Source organism: Leucoraja erinacea, chromosome 14 (assembly GCF_028641065.1).
Source record: "Leucoraja erinacea ecotype New England chromosome 14, Leri_hhj_1, whole genome shotgun sequence".
NCBI classification, from domain to species: Eukaryota; Metazoa; Chordata; class Chondrichthyes; order Rajiformes; family Rajidae; genus Leucoraja; species Leucoraja erinaceus.
Window position 1 is genome coordinate 15853924 of NC_073390.1, and position 17203 is coordinate 15871126.

Sequence of the window (17203 nt, forward strand, 5' to 3'; positions counted from 1 at the left end):
GGTCCAAAGGCTTTTGAGTTTGAGTTTGCGTGAAAGTTTAGTTTATTATCACATGTACTGAGGTACAGTGGAAAGCTTTAGTTGCGTGCTAACCATTCAGCGGAAGGACAATACATGATTATGATTGAGTCATCCACAGTGTACAAATACATAATCAAGGGAATAATGTGAATAATGTTTAGTGCAAGAGAAAGTCCAATCAAAGATAGTCTCCAAAGAGGTTGTCTTTTTCCTCAAAACCTTCAACTAACAGCCAGATTACAGAATCCTTTCTCTCGAGGGTTTTGAGATAATGCAGTCCCTCTATCATGCAAAATATTTGCCTAGAAGGGCCAACACAGAGACATGTTGAGTGACATTTCATCAAGCACAGCAAAACATGCAGGAAGAAAAGTTCTGCTGAGACCTTTTCTGGGATTGGGAATGGGAAGAGAGGAAAATATTCCTATGGAGTTTGGAGCTTAAAGAAAGCTGAGAGGATTAGACTTGCTTTATTTATCTACCAGTTTGAAATATACCATTAAAAATAATAAGTTAGACAAGTAAACAAATCACCACCATTCAAAGAACAGTATTAACTAATTTAACCACCCAATATCATTCTTTAATAATCTTGATATCCAATTTGGTTCCTTGTCCTTGTAGTTAGGGCGGCACAGTTGTGTGGCATATGGAGCTGCTGACTCACAGCGCCAGAGACCTGCGTTCGATCCTGACCTTGAGTGCTTTACTTTAGACTTTAGACTTTAGAGATACAGCACGGAAACAGGGCCTTTGGCACACCTAGTCAGCGTTGACCAGCGACCACCCCGTACACTAGCACTATTCTACACACTAGGGACAATTTCCAATTTTACCAAAGCCAATTAACCTACAAACGTGTACATCTTTGGAATGTGGGAAGAAACTGAAGCACCCGGAGGAAACCTCACGTGGTCACAGGGAGAATGTGCAAACTCCACACAGACAGCACTCAAGGTCAGGATCGAACCCGGGTCACTGGCAATGTAAAGCAGCAACTCCACCACTGTTGCCTGTATGTAGTTTGCTCTTTCTCAAGATGACCAAGTAGGCTTCCTCTGGATTTCCTCCTACATCCCAAAGATATACAGGTATGTAGTTTAATTGACTTCTGGCAATTGCCCCAAATGTGTAGAGAATGGTTGCAAAGGGGGATGACATAGAACTAGTGTGAACGGATGATCGATGGTTGGCGTTGACTCAATGTGTTGCAGTGCCATGCTGCATCTCTCAACGAAACTAAACTATGGCCTTCAACCTACATAATATCCACATGCAAACTAGACATGGCTTCCCACTTCCTTGATTAGCTTGATTGAAATACGTTGGATTATTTCTTCCTATTTAAACATAACCAGGCAATTCTTTGTGTACAGTGAATGAAACATTCAAACTATTCTTTCATACAACATGAATAAATCAGTCCTGATAATTTACATCAACTAGATAAATGTAACCAGGTAATTCTTTAACAGGCTTTAAAGCACTAACCAGTCTAGATAATCATTCACTCACACTGAAAGCACACTGGCTGGAAAAAATCCTTACTCTTGCTAAGTGAAATTCATCTGCAACTCACTCAGTTTAGCAACACAATCCTGAGAATACGCTCACATTAAATAACACAAACCCAATAATCCTCACAGACTGAATAAAAACCTTTCTAATCCCCACAAAGTGAATCATAGAAGCCTTTCAATTCCATTACGTTAAATAAGACTTTCCTGATAATTCCCTTGCAGCTGAATTAATCCCTGATAGGCCATTTAGAACTCAGATACCAGGAGCGGGATGTAGCTACAAAGGCCAGGAGCTGTTCTACCATTGAACAAGATCATGGATGATCTGGTCTTGGCCTCTGCTCCATTTTTCCACATGTTCCCCATAACCATGTTAGACCGAACATCTGTCTACCTAGGCTTTAGGTAGATTCTATAAATTAGCCTCCATAATTTCTTGAGAAGCAAATTCCAAAGATTCCAAAGCCAATGAAAGAAGAAAGGGCACAAATTGTTGGAGTAACTCAGCAGTAATATAGATAGGTGATGTTTCAGGTTGGGCCCCTTCTTCAGACCCAACACAAAAAGTTACCTATCCATGTTACTCCAGGGATGCTGCCTGACCTGCTGAGTTACTCCAGCACTTTGTGACTTTTTGTGTAACCGAGCATCTGCAGTTCCTCCTGTCTTCCAATGAAAGGAGAAATTCCTTCCCACCTTTACATGAAATGGATGAACCATTTGTCTGAAACGATGCCCTGATGCCAACATTCCCTGGAAGGAAGTAACAGCCTCGTGGCAAATAGAACAAAACATGATCTCATAAATCTCCTCACATCGATTAACACAATTTTAATAATCCTGAGATAGATAAATAGGGCCTTGATAATCCACAAACATTAAATAACACAGATCGTGGAGAACAGCCCTGATAATTTCCACAGATCGAAGAGAACAGTCTTCATAATTGCAAATTTGTGCTGTACAGCTTTGAGAATCCCCATTCAGCAATCCAGCCCTAGGAACCTTCAGATCACAAATCACACCGCCAGTAATCCACACAGAAAGTACAATGCATGTGGGAGGCCATGCACCTCAGTAAAAGGAGGAAAAGGTTATTATCTAAATGGAGAAAGCGTCTAGATCAGTGGTTCCCAACCTTTTTTTGGCCATGCCCCACCTAATCACCTCTAAAATCCTGATGCCCCCCACCCCCCCATGTGGTGATATATAATTCTTATCATTTAAAAAGTGAACTCCGTTTCAGCTGAAGAAGCTTAAAACGCCAATACCTTGGTTGTAATAACTACACAATAAAGACCTTTTTCACCCCAAAAAAATTATTTACTCAAAATAACATCTGAAACATAAACTACATATGTTTACCTGATGGAAAATCCTAAAAAATAAAAATCGAAAATTTGGACCCAGACCTCCTCAGTCGTGCTCAATTGCCCCCCTTAAAAATCAAATTGCCCCCCTGTGGGGCGTATGCCCCATGTTGGGAACCACTGGTCTAGATGAGTAAAGTACAGTGGGACCTCGGTATTTCTGAATATGAATCTCAGTCTGAATAAGGGTCTTGACCTGAAACATCACCTATTAGAACATAGACATAGAAACATAGAAAATAGGTGCAGGAGTAGGCCATTCGGCCCTTCGAGCCTGCACCGCCATTCAATATGATCATGGCTTCTTCATCAGCTCACATCAACATTGGTGCATGTCAAGACTGCATTCTTAGCCCCCTGCTCTATACTCACTACACCTATGACTGAGCAGTTATGTACAGCTCCAATGCTATCTATAAGTTCCCCAACAACGTCATTTTTGTTGGCTGAAACACGAGTGGTGATGACTCATTGTACAGGAGATAGAACACTTGATTGGGTGATGCCGCAACAACAACCTCTCACTCAACGACAAAAAGCCAAGGAAATAATCATTGATTTCATAAAGGGGAAGTCAGACCACGTGCCAATTTTCATTGGCAGGCTGGTGGCAGAGAGCATTATCAACTTCAAATTCATGGATGTTAACATCTCGAATGGCCTGTCCTTGGGCCCAGCACATAGATGTATTCATGAACAAGGAGCGTTAGCACCTCTACTTCCTTAGAAGTTTGAAGAGATTCATCATGTCACCAAATACTCCAACCTACAACTGCAGATGTGCTATTGTGTCATGGCCTGGTGCAGCAATTCCATTGCACAGGAATGCAATAGGCTATAGAGAGTAGTGGACTCAGCCCGGTCCATCAAGGGTATAGCCCTTCCCAACAATGAAAACATCGACATGAAGTATTGCCTTGTTTCTCTCATATCTCTCATTTCCCTCTCTCCCGATTCTCAGTCTCGACCCAAAACGTCACCTATTCATTTTCTCCAGAGATGCTGCCTGACCCGCTGAATTACTCCAGCTTTTTGGGTCTATCTTCAGTGTAAACCAGCATAGAAACATAGAAATTAGGTGCAGGAGTAGGCCATTCGGCCCTTCGAGCCTGCACCGCCATTCAATATGATCATGGCTGATCATCCAACTCAGTATCCCGTACCTGCCTTCTCTCCATACCCTCTGATCCCCTTAGCCACAAGGGCCACATCTAACTCCCTCTTAAATATAGCCAATGAACTGGCCTCGACAACCCTCTGTGGCAGAGAGTTCCAGAGATTCACCACTCTCTGTGTGAAAAAAGTTCTTCTCATCTCGGTTTTAAAGGATTTCCCCCTTATCCTTAAGCTGTGACCCCTTGTCCTGGACTTCCCCAACATTGGGAACAATCTTCCTGCATCTAGCCTGTCCAACCCCTTAAGAATTTTGTAAGTTTCTATAAGATCCCCTCTACATCTACAGTTCATTCCTATACACCTCTTAATCTACCATGGAGTTGTTTTCTAATTGTGCATATTACACTAATGTTTTGCTTTTTGCATACTCGTATTCTTTTCACCATCTTGTAGAATTTATGTATGTAGCCGTAAGTATTATTTATGTTTTTGCACGTTGTCCAAGTCGACGTGCCTGTGATGTTGCTGCAAGCAAGATTTTTCCTGCACGTGTTCCTCAACGTACTTGTACTTATAAACAACATGACAATAAACCCAACTCTACTCGTAATAACCCTCTCGTAAATCAGCCAGTAATCCCTCGGGAATCGTTCTGTCTTTTTCACACAATTTGGAATTAATGTGGAAACACAATGACGGCAAAGAACATTGTGCTTTTAATTAATCAAAAAGAAATAAAGTACAATATGAATGAAGGAAATGCTAAGTGATTGTGAAATACTGTGCAGCATAATGAGAGAGAGTATTGAGAATGTGCTGTGATTCTGAATGGTTGGAGCTGACAGAAAAGACTCATTTAAGGTAAGGGTTGATGTATGTTTCAAGGAAAAGGGAATAGATGAAAATGAAAGTTGATGGGAAGAAGTAATTAGAATGAGAGATTGCTCATGGAAACAATAAACATCAGTAACAGGTTAGTTGATCTGAATGATGTGCTTTGTGTTTGTCGATCGCAATTCTATAAAACAAATTTAAATTTCTTATTAGATTATGCTTTATTATTTACATTGCATCAGGATATTTATCTGCTGCTTGGCTTGTCTTTTTGTTATGGCATTATCTTATGGCATTATCTGAGGACTAACCTGGAATAAGTAATGACAAAAATTAGTTCTCAGATATAATTTTTACTGAAGCCAATTAACCTACAAGCCTGTACGAGTTTGAAATGTGGGAGGAAACCGGAGCACCCGGAGAAAACCCATGCAGTCATGGGGAGAAGGTACAAACTCTGTACAGACAGCACCGGTAGTTGGGATTGATCTCAGGTCTCTGGCGATGGAAGGCAGCAACTCTACCGCTACACCAACATGCTGCCCAAACAATTGCCTTTACTTTGATTTTTTTGTTTACTTTTTTCATATTTTGGGGACCCGAGCATGTCTTGCAAGTCAAGATGTATTGTCCATCTTTAAATGTCCTTGGAAAGATCATGGTGAGCTGACTTCTTGAACTCAGTACTGTTTCTGATTATTGAACCCCCAGAGTGTTCTGTGGAGCATTTCACATCAGTGACCAGACACCAATTCTTTTTCTATTAACTAAAAAAAAGCACAACAGTTGGTTACTCATCCTGAATAGGTGTTTTCTGTACAGTGGGACTTTTATTTCAGCCTTGGGTGCTTCACAGCTTGTCACCGCTTGATTCAAGCGCTTTGCTGAAAATTTTGAACCACTTTCAACAGCACCATAAATAATTGCAACAAATTAATTTTGTTTCCTACCCCAAGTTCAAACTCTGGCTTCAAAAACACAATGTGATGAGCCATTACACAATGATGTCTCCGATAATTTATTTGTACATCTGCGAGTTTGCTATCACAATAAACATATTTGACAAGAGAATATGGCTTCACATAAATTCTAAGCAATAATTCAGTTGTGCATAAGGCAGCATGTGTCATCGCCAGAGTTTATCATCATTACCTAACCTGATATATTTTTCTCTTTGGGTATCTATGTACAATCAAGGACATCTGGAACAATGATCAGTTTTAAGCACATGGCATAAAAGGGACTTTGATAGCACAGATACAAAGTTGTCCAAGTCAGAGGCAACAGAGGGTTGTCGTAAAACAAGAAACTCCAATTGCTGGAATCTTGAGCAGAAAACAAAGTGCTGGAGGAACTCAATGGGACTGATAGCATTTGGGTAGGAAATGGACAGGCAACATTTCAGGCTGGGATGCTTCTTCAGACTGACATTTCGGAATAGGTCTTTTCTTCAGACTGAAGACAGATCCTGACCCAAAACGGTGAATGGTTGATTCTTAGTTTGGGGGTGATGTAGCAATCTTGGTGTTGATCATTTTTGGTTAATAACGTCAAATTTCAGGTACAAACCACAATTTGTGGATGTCACAAAACATGGCAGCATTGGGAACGAAGATAGTGACATGCCATCAATTGATTTAACAATACACCCATCAGCTGAAATATGAATACAGCACGTTATGTTACTTAGAATAGGGTTCACCCAAGTGAAAGTTCTACAGCTGGGACTGATGCAGGTGACAGGTCCCTAGAGGAAAAGCTTGCAGGCAAAGTCTATTGCAGGGGACTCAGGCTTTAAAGTTACAGGCTGAACCTATGAAATAGTTGGTGATTGGACAACATCAATGATAAAGTCAAAAGCTTGGATGTGTAGCACACCAATCTTGCACTGGGCTTTGCAGAGCTTTGAGAGCAACCTTTCCAGCAAGGGAGTAGAACTTAAATCCATCAGCACATCCTTGGACACAAGGGTCAAGCAGCAACTGCCAGTCTCTCTCTATTTCCAGTGTAACTCAAGCAGGAGATACACATGCTCACCTGCGCTTAGTTAAGCTGACACCCTTGTCATTATCGTTTTTTAACTGAGAAAATCACACCACCCAGCAGAGCGAGATGTTCGTCAGGGAATGTTGCTGACTGGCCCGCTGCAGACTGCAGGAGTACGTGCTGAGGAACGCACTGAAGCTCGGTGCAGCCAACGCCAAGGCTCGGTGGGGGAGGACCACAGTTTAGGGGTCCTTCCGCGGCTGGACATGGGGGGCACGGTATGGTGGAGACACCCATCAAAGTAAGGGAAGGTATCCCACACGAGTGGGCCACATGAGTGGCAAGGGTGGGGCTCAGATTTGTGAAATTTGAGCAATGTATATATAATTTATATAGACTCCGAAAATGTCGGATGAATTTTTTCGCACGGTTCATATATTGTATATATTTATTACCTGAATAAAGTCTATTTTGAAAAAACCCCAAAAAGCTGCAGTAATTCAGTTGCTCGGGCAGCACCTGTGGGGGGAATGGATTGGTGACATTTTGGGTTGGGACCATATTTCAGACACACAGGTGGAGCTTTAGATTGGGACCCTTCAAAACTGACCGCCAATGGGTAACTATGATCTCTGCCATGATACCTTGCGAGAGTGCCAGAAGGTTTATAGAGCAGGAATCTCTTTGGATAACCAATCTGATCGTACTCTACCGTTTCCTTGCCTCCGGCTAAAACAAATTGTTGTCACTTCCCGCTGATAAAACGCAGCCCAAAGTCAGGCCTCCTAGGCCAGTCCTCTGAATCAACTCTACTGAAATGCAACAACTTTCTCTTAGGGCCTTCCCAGTTGTAGGGATGCAGTACGTAGAAGCAATTGATCTACAAAATTGTCCTTTCTATTAATTTAGTATGCAAGCATAGCTCTAACCACACACTGAGTGTGTACATGGGTTGTACACCATCCATATCAGGCATTGTGCTCACATGCTACACTAGTTCATCCCAGTGGTTGAAATACATACAGATGACATATTGTTGCTGGGGTAGCAAGTGCTGATATGCCTGCCAATGCGTTAAACTTTGGACTTTAAGATACAGTGTGAAAACAGGCCGTTCAGCCCACCAAGTCCGTGCCGACCAACGATTATCCTGGACACAAATCTAAACACACTTTGGACAATTTTACAACTCACAGAAGCCAATTAATCTACAAATCTGTATGTCTTTGGAGTGTGGGAGGAAACTAGAGCACCCGGAAAAAACCAACGTGGTCAGAGCGAGAACATACAAACTCTGTATGGACAGCATCTGTAGTCAGGATCAAACCCGGGTTTCTGGCACTGAGGTAGCAACTCTACTGCTGTGTCACAGTGCCACTGCTGTGGTAAGGAATGGAATCTCCTGTAGATAAGAATGTGTGGTGAACCAGTGGTGAACTGTGGTCACCCACAGAGTAACTTGCATGCATTTGCTGATCTCCTGCACCCCAGGGACACTTAGAATCCCGCAAAGCTGTACGTGGGCTCCACCTGCGCCTGTGTGGCAAGACAGCATGTAAGGTAGCTGGCTCTGTTTAAATTAAAGAGCTGGCCTCTCTCAATTAGTTGTCCACTGGAAGAAGACACGAGGAACTGCAGATCCTGATCAACAAAAACACATACAATGTGCTGGAGCAACTCAATGGGTCAGGCAGCATCTCTGGAGAACATGAATGTTCTATCTATGCTCTTCAGAGATGCTGCCTAACTTGCTGAGGTGCTCCAGCACATTGGGTCTTTTTTTTAATCCCATGGAAGAGTCAGGCTTTTCCACTTGAAAAGAACAGGACTAAGAATGAGCAGAGAGAGCTGTTGGAGGTAGAGGAATGAGAGTTTCGCTGCATTTATTCATTCATCGAGGATGGTATTAATGGTAATGTTGGTATATAATGTGCTCCAAAATGCTCTTGAAGTTTAGAGACAATTAACAATTAACCCTGTTTATGGGCATGGTGTCACATATTGGTAAGGTTGGTGGATTTCCTTTTATGGGCAACGCAGTGGTGCAGGTGGTAGAACTGAGGTCTCACTGCACTGGAGACCCGGATTCAATCCTGACGTTGGGTGCTGTTTGCGTGAAGTTTGCACATTCTCCCTCGTTTCCTCCAGATGCTCCAGTTTCCTCCCACATCATAAGATGTGTGGGTTTGTAGGAAAACTGACCTCTGTGAATTGCCGCTTAGGTGAAGGGTGTGGATGAGATAGCGGGATAACATAGAAAAGAGTATGAGCGGTTGATCGATGGTCAGCATTAATTTGGGGTGGGAGGTTGCAACCTTCACGTGGTCCGCCCTGTTTCGACGAATGCAATCAACCCGGCGTGCACAATCAAATAAGATCAAATAGAACAAGCTGTCCTACAACATTAGGCTGTGCCGCTATATGCAAGAAGAAGAAGCATTAATTTGGTGGCTGCTGTATCTCTTAACTAAAAAGAACATGAGTGGGCTTTTGTGGATTTTTACGACAACCCAATAATTTTATGCTTATAAACTATTTCAAAATTTTATAAATGCATTTACTTTCCAAGATGCCAAAGTAGAATTTGAACTCATGCATCTGTGCAAGTGAGGGAACTTAACCATAATGTTATGGTGTTCCTTAGGTTTTCCACAACACAGCATTAAGTGGCCAGTGTTTGGGGAACAGTTTTTGAACCAGAATCTCAGGGTATGTGACATCCTGCTTCAGTGAGAGGGCTATTCTTAAAATGTTCCACCCATCCATGAGTGCAATTCAAGAGCAGAGTAAGGATCACACTGTCCACAGCTGACCAGGTCATCATGATCATGGTCTTCAACATGATAGAATTTTTCCAGACTGGAACTGGAGATACTTATATTGCGGTTTGCATTATATTGCATTATATTGCTAAACATGCATTGTGTTATTGTGTTCAGTTTTGGTCATCCTGCTATAGGAAGGATGTTGTTAACTGAAAAGAATGCTGAGAAGGTGTATGAGGATGTAGCCAGGACTTGAGGGCCTCAGCTATAGGGAGAGGTTGGACAGACTCGGACTATTTGTTGGAGTGTAGGAGGATGGGGTGTATAAGATCATGAGGGAAATAAATAGGGTGAATGCGTAGAATCTTTTACTCAGAGTAGGGAAATGAAGACCAAGAGGACATAAGTTTAAGTTGAAAGGGAAAAATTTTAAAGGAACCTGAAGTGCATCTCATTACATAGTAATGGGTAAGTGAATGAGCTGCTGGAGGAGGTAGTTGACGCAGTTACTATAACAACATTTAAAAGGCATTTGGACAGGTACATGGATAGGAAAGGTTTAGAAGGATATTGGCCAAATGCAGGATGGGGGACTAGTGTAAATGGGGCGTCTTGGTTGGCATGTGAAAGTAGGGCCGAAGGGCCTGTTTCCATGATGCATGACTCTATGTGAAATTATGAGGTTTACCAGGAGAAACAGATGGATTATTGAGCTCCAAAATGGCAATGTGGCTGTCAAGTCAGCATTGGATGCTGACTAATATCCCCATCTGCCTAATTAGCATGCTTTTAGCAAACATCATCTCCACATTCACACTAATGCATTGACCACTATGACTTTTGGCAAAATTGCCCCATATAACAGATGATGTAATCGTCTGATGTTATGGGTGCCAAAAGTTGTCATTATTTAGCCAAATTTAGCAACTAATATCTGTAGTGGCAGATAATATTATTTTAAGATAGCATTGTATATTTCTATAATTTCAAAAGGAAAGCAGAAGGATTCTGGCAACACAGAGAATTAATGCAGATGCAGTATTGTGCTATTTTTTTTATAACTGCATACAAACATAGTCTGCAAGGGTGATTAAATGAAAGGATTCAAAGAGGCTCTATATGCTGCCAACTAATATCATCCTGTCACTTCACATTTCCTGACAGCTATTGTGCGACAGTAACTTGAAAATTGATTTGTTCTTTAAATGTAAAGAAGATCAGTGGGAGGGAGTGGGAGGTGGCTCATCTAATTTATTAAATGTCTCCAGTATTATTCAAATAGTCACAATGTACGTGCAAATACTCAAAACTCAAGGATGAAAGTGGCACCAGGAACAGAAATATAAACATTAATTAATTCAGAAATGCACTGCAAGCAGGTATCTAACCTTCCCGAAGCACAAATTTGAATATATATTCACAACAAATGTTTATTTGCAAAGTAGTTACTGACTCAACATGATTAATGTTTGCAGTGTTTTACTAAATTTTAATCTTGATTCAATGTATTGAGTTTTGCTTTGTTAAATTGATTAATTGGACTTGGACAGCGCAGGTCATTATGAAACACTAAAAATATAGCAAGGTGGATATTTTTTATTGAACAACTCATGATTAACTGAATGAAGGCACTTTGTCTGACACTGTTCTACATTAGTCATTCAGCTGCACAATTGTTTCTTAATGCTCAATTAAATTTTCAATCCCTTGGAGGAAATTTCTCTGCCTTCAGCAATGGAAGCTAATATTCAGAAGGAAATTTATGATACGTGAAAACAGCGCTTAAAGTAGTATCACAAATACACTGCTCCTTCTGTAGCTCTGTATTACATGAAAGCATCAGGAAGCATCCTGACCTCTATCATTGACCTTGGTCTAATTTGTATAAAGGTCACAAAGCTCCCGGGAGATGGGGTGGTGACTCAGATGAGGAGAAATTTAGGACATTTCCAGAGGAAGGAAAACAATAGTGCAGGGTAGCAAAATGGATAATGGCAACCAGACTGTTGGGAAGCAGTGCATACAAACAAAGAGGTAAACCTCAGATTACTCTCGGAGCAGCCGGAAATGCTACAAAAACTGAAACCTCTTTATCTGAATGCAGGCAGCATGATAGGTAAGTTAATGAAGCAAATAGGAATAAATGGGTACTATCTAATAGGCATTGCAGTGATGTGGTTGCAAAGTGACTAAGGTCGGGAAATAAATATTCCAGGACACTTAATTGTCAGAATAGCTGAGCAAAGTCGAAAAGGAGGCAAGGAATAGGATAAGCACAATCGAGGGAAAGGAAATCAGTTTAGAAAATCTAGAAGTAGAATCAGTTTGGGTGCAGCTAAGAAACAGCAATATTGTTGGGAACAGTAGTGGTATAATGCAGGGTATAGTATAGTCCAGGAAATTAGAGATGTATGTAACAAGGGAAATACAAAAAGTATTGTGGACTTCATTTTACATATACACTTGGAAAACCAAATTATCAGTAATAGTGTGGAAGATGAATTCACAGAACATATACAAGATGTTTTATTGGATCAGCATATTGGACATATTTGATTCAGTATATTGTTTAATGAGAAAAGTTCTTGATAATCTGGCAACTAAGGGAATTGGAGGGAACACTTATCATATTGTGATAGAATTTGTGATAGTGTCTCAAGACTGAAACAAGGCTTCAGTCATTCATTGGCCTAGATTGTAAAATTGCATGAAAAGAATTACAGTAAAAGTAATGGGGAACGTGAACAAAATAATGTAATCATTGTGAAACGGAGAGTGGCAGGAAATGACCAGCAGGCCCTGGTGTACTGGCAGAGAGAGGATCACTTAGCCGATACTACAGATGACCTCAATCAAATCCTTGCCAGAAATCTTCAACGAGATTTCACCACCAGACATAACTTCCCTTCCCCTGCCTGGAGGCCCGCAGCAGCCTGGGACTTGCCTGGAACCGCTCATATGAACTAGAGCGTGGACTTTGAAAATTGTGCCAAAAAATGGCACCTCTTGCATGCGAGCTTGGTAGAATATTTCTATAAAATTTGCTAATTGGGGATTGGGGGTTTGTGAGAAAAATAATTTCACAGTGTTTGCACTTCGCACACGAGACAATAAAAACAGCATTGAACCATTCTCTTCTTTTTTTACCATTTTGCTTAAATCTCAAACGTCCTTCAGCAGTCCTTCCAGGTGAGACAGAGGTTGACATGCACCTCCTCTAACTGATCTACTGCATTAGCTATTCCCGATGTGACCTCCTGTACATGGGCAGGACCAAGTATAGACCGCTTCACCAAACACTTGCACTTGGTTTGCCAAGGCCGATTGGATCTCCAGATTGCTGACCATTTTAACTCCCCTTCCCAAACTGACATTTCTGTCCCGGACCTCCTACATTGTCAGAGTGAGGCCACATGTAAACTGGAGGACCAGCATCTCATATTTCACTTTGGACAGCTTGCCACAGTATTGAATTCTCCAATTTTAGGTAACCAACACACATACAGCCCCCTTTCCCCCCCCCCTCAACACCCCTTCCCTTCTCTCCCTTCCCCTTCTCCCACCCCCCTCAACTTACCTCTATTGAACCTTGTCTGACCTTGCACCAGTTTCTCCCCTCCCCCCTCAACCCTTTTCCCCCCCCCCCTACATCCATTCCATCGGCTGCACAATTTGCATCTATTCTTTCCCCAAGCTTTCCAAACCCCAACTCTTTGTCCTTTTGTGCTCACACCTATTGGTATATCATTGGGGTTATCAAATGGGCACCTCCCTCAACTGATGTTTCGTTGAGTTAGGCCCACGACATCTCAGGAAGGCCCAAGAGTTAGTTCTGGCGTCCCAGAACAACCCTCCCCAATACCTAGCATTCTCATGAACTGTCAGTAAAGTGCAGTTTAAATAAATTAATATAGCTGTAAGAGATAATTTTGTAGACTGACTCCATCTACGCCTACTTGCACATAACACATTTTGTCAAGCAAAAGCGAGAAGGAACTATAGACTTGATTGGGAGGAAAACATTATTAAATTATTTGTCTCACTTGAACAGAATGAAAAAGAAAAACAAGATTTTGTTCCTTTCCAAAAAGGTTTCTGAGAATTTCTCTTTTATTTTTTGTATACGTCACATTAAAAGTTTCCACTCTTCCATAAATGCGAGGTTCTATATTTTATTCTGTCCATCTTCCACAAGAACATTGATGGTTATGTTAATGCGATGATTAATTTGCTTCAATTTTATTTACTATTTTGCAGTTATTTCAGGAAACACAGAAGTGTTTGAGTAAGGAGTAGCAACATGATAAATCACCAGGTTTGTCTACTTGTTGTTCTTTCTCATCCTGCTTTATCAGCCATCTGCCACCCACATGGAATTATTGCCAGTGCGGAAAAGACTGCAATGAAGTTAACTCTTTCCACTGATAGAACTTTTGTTTATATTATTTAATTCTGAGCAGATATTTCATAAAAATAGGTTGAACGTCACAGAAACAGACCATCCAGCCCACCACATCTAAGATGTCCTCTTTGTTGTTGTCCTCAAGTTATTGTCACACAATAGCTGTCAGGAAATGTGAAGTGACAGGATGAAAATAAACCAGTTAAAGGAGATATTATCAGGATTGAACATTGCTGGAGAAACACAATTCAAGAATTACATCAGAACCTCATCACAGTCAAGGATGAAGTGGAGCTATTCAGACAGGGAGAAGGAGAAAGTTATCAAGGATAAGGGAGACACAGTAATTAATGTTTCTAAAGCATTGCATTTGCCATTTATCTGAGTTATATGCTTGGTCAGACATAAAGTGGCTTTAATTATGTAAGTAACAATGGAATCCCATCTTTTTCAAATGGTAGTACGATGGAGAGATGATTAGTCAGCTATAACAATCCAGGGGCAAGACGTGGGTTGGTATTCCCAGTATATTAAAGGGTTAAGGGCCTGTCCCACTTGGACGACCTAATCCACGAGTTTAGAAGAACCTAGACGGGTTGAAAAAATTTCAAGGTCATGTTGACTCACCGAAGTAAAAGACCTCCTACGACTATATCTACGGCCTCCTACGACCATGTCTACTGCCTCCTACGACAATGTCTACAGCCTCCTACGACCCCCCTCGACCTCAAGGGCCTGTCCTACTTTCACGACCTAATTCACGACCTTGCCGAGTTTGCCCTTGACTCATACTCGCAGCATGGTCGTCACAAGGTCGTAGGAGGTCGTAGGTAGGTCGTAGGAGGTCGTGATGCTAGTCGTAGGTACTCGTGGCATCAAGTAGGTCAGGGCGTTTCTTTAGCATGATGAAAAATGTCCAAAAGTAAAAAGGGTCGTGAAAGTGGGACAGGCCCTTCAGTCTTTCACACCAAAGATCAACTACGATCAGCTACGAGCGGAAAATGATCACATGATAAATTGATGTCATGTTTGCATTTTTTTTTCTCGGGCCAGTTACCTACCTACGACTATCTACGACTACCATCATGACCTATTATGACCTACCCACGACCTACCTACGAGTAAAAAGTATAATTTTTTTTCATGCCAAACTGTTTTTTACTCATAGACATTTTTTATCAGGCTGGAAAAAATGCTGCGACCTACTTGAGGCCACGAGTACACGGAGACCACTCACGAGCATGAGGAAGAATTACGAAGACCCACGACCTCCTATGACCTTGTGGCGACCATGCTGCGAGTATGAGTCAAGGGCAAACTCGGCAGAGGTCGCCAATTAGGTTGTGAAAGTGGGACAGGGGCTAAAAAGTAGCTTTAATTATGTAAGGAAGAATGGAATCCCATCTTTCTCGAAAGGTGGTACGATGGAGAGATGATTAGTCAGCTATAACAATCCAGGGGCAAGACGCGGGTTGGTATTCCCTGTATATTAAAGAGTTAGGAAAAGTCATTACAAATTTCAGCTTCATATTCTCTTCATCATCAACCATGTATCATGTTTTTAAACTAGTGAGTACTGTTCAAACCACACCATGCTGGAGGTCCTCGGTGGGTCAGGCAACATTTGTAGAGAATCAGTCTTCAGACATCAGTCTGAAGAAGGGTTCTGACCCAAAATGTCACCTATTATTTTTCTCCAGAGATGCTGTCTGACCCACTGAGTTACTCCAGCATTTTGTGTCTATCTGTGGAGGTAATGGACACCAAAGTTTTAGATCGGGTCCTGACTTCACACTGAATACTGTTGCTACATGAATATGTTTAATGAAATTCACAAAGCTTTCAAGAGTCAAGAGTGTTTTATTTGTCATACGTCCCAGACAGAACACTGAAATTCTTACTAGCGGCAGCAAAAACAGAACATGTGAACATAGTACTCTGCAAACAAATAATAAACAAGAAAAAAAAAGCAAATTGTGTTGATTTGCTCATTAATGACAGCACGGGCCTTACATTTATCATCCAAAGCCTCATCACAGCAAAGGATTAGCAGGTGGACAGAAGAAATGAGTCGAGAATATCCCGAAAAATTTCCTTGAAGAAAATGCTAAATCTTCGCTGACTAGTAGAAAACCCTGGCTGGTGACTGGGAGAAGAAGCGTTTAGGATGGCAGTAAGAACCTCAAATCTCTTCCTTGGGATGCTCATAGAAGCCCAGTGAAAGCTACAGAAGGAGCTCCAACCCCGCAAACTAACATCACACCCGAGCATCCCAACAGGCACCTCCTGCTCCAACTGCCAGAAAGTGTACAGGTCCCACAATGGCCTCATCGGTCTCTTCAGAATCCACAGAACTATAGCTGAAGCAAGTCATCTTTGACCCAAGTGAATGGCTAACAATTTGGGCTGGACTTGTTAAGGATGCAGATTTCCTTTCCTGGAACACTCTAATAAACCAAACTGGTTTTGGAAGTGGTCACCAGAAGTATTTCCGACATTTATTTAATTACAAGAATTTAACACCTATCATATCACATGCTGCATTCCAAGAGTCCATTGTTCATTGAGTGACAGGTATGAATATTTTTCACATTGTGGCAACCTAGTGAAGGCTAAGTAAATTGGGGGGATTAGTGATTTTTACAAGGCAATTTCATCCATGTTTATAAACTCCACGACTGGATTGAGGAGGTTTTTGTCATTGACAGTTTGACTGATGATCACAAAACATTATTACAGCAGCAGCATTATTGACAACTCTCCTCAATCCTACAGATGAGATTCTATTGCAACAATCTGCACATCTCGAAAATGGCCAGTTATCTGATTTCATTAACTTGTTTATATCAGCAGACTCATCAAAAAGTTTAGTCCTCCACAGATCTGTAAGATGTTTGTGATTTTCTATGGTAAATAGGAATTGATCTCCAAAGGTGTTTCTTTTAGATAACATAGTTTGCTATTTTATGAAGGATTTGACTGGATAAACGTAGATGCCTTGGAGGGCATCTACTACACGCGGTGCCTCAGGAAGGCCGTCAGCATCCACAAAGACTCCTCACACCCTTGCAATAGTCTGTTCGAACTCCTACTTTCCGGCAGACGTTACAAGGTCTTCTACGCCCGCACCTCCAGAGTCAGGAACAGCTTCATCCCCAGAGCTATAGCGGGCTGCTCTGAACCGGCCCT

At 41.5% G+C, this 17203-nt stretch overlaps 1 protein-coding gene and 1 long non-coding RNA gene across 3 annotated transcripts in view; one reads left to right on the forward strand and one right to left on the reverse strand.

The window, feature by feature from the left end:
• Positions 1-17203, reverse strand: part of LOC129703318 (sodium/hydrogen exchanger 9-like) — a 435915-nt gene that overhangs the window by 89259 nt on the left and 329453 nt on the right. The window lies entirely within an intron of this gene.
• LOC129703320 (uncharacterized) lies at positions 9895-17121 on the forward strand. Its single transcript, XR_008724541.1, has 3 exons — positions 9895-11728; positions 13870-13927; positions 15895-17121. It is a non-coding gene; the product is annotated as an uncharacterized LOC129703320 (long non-coding RNA).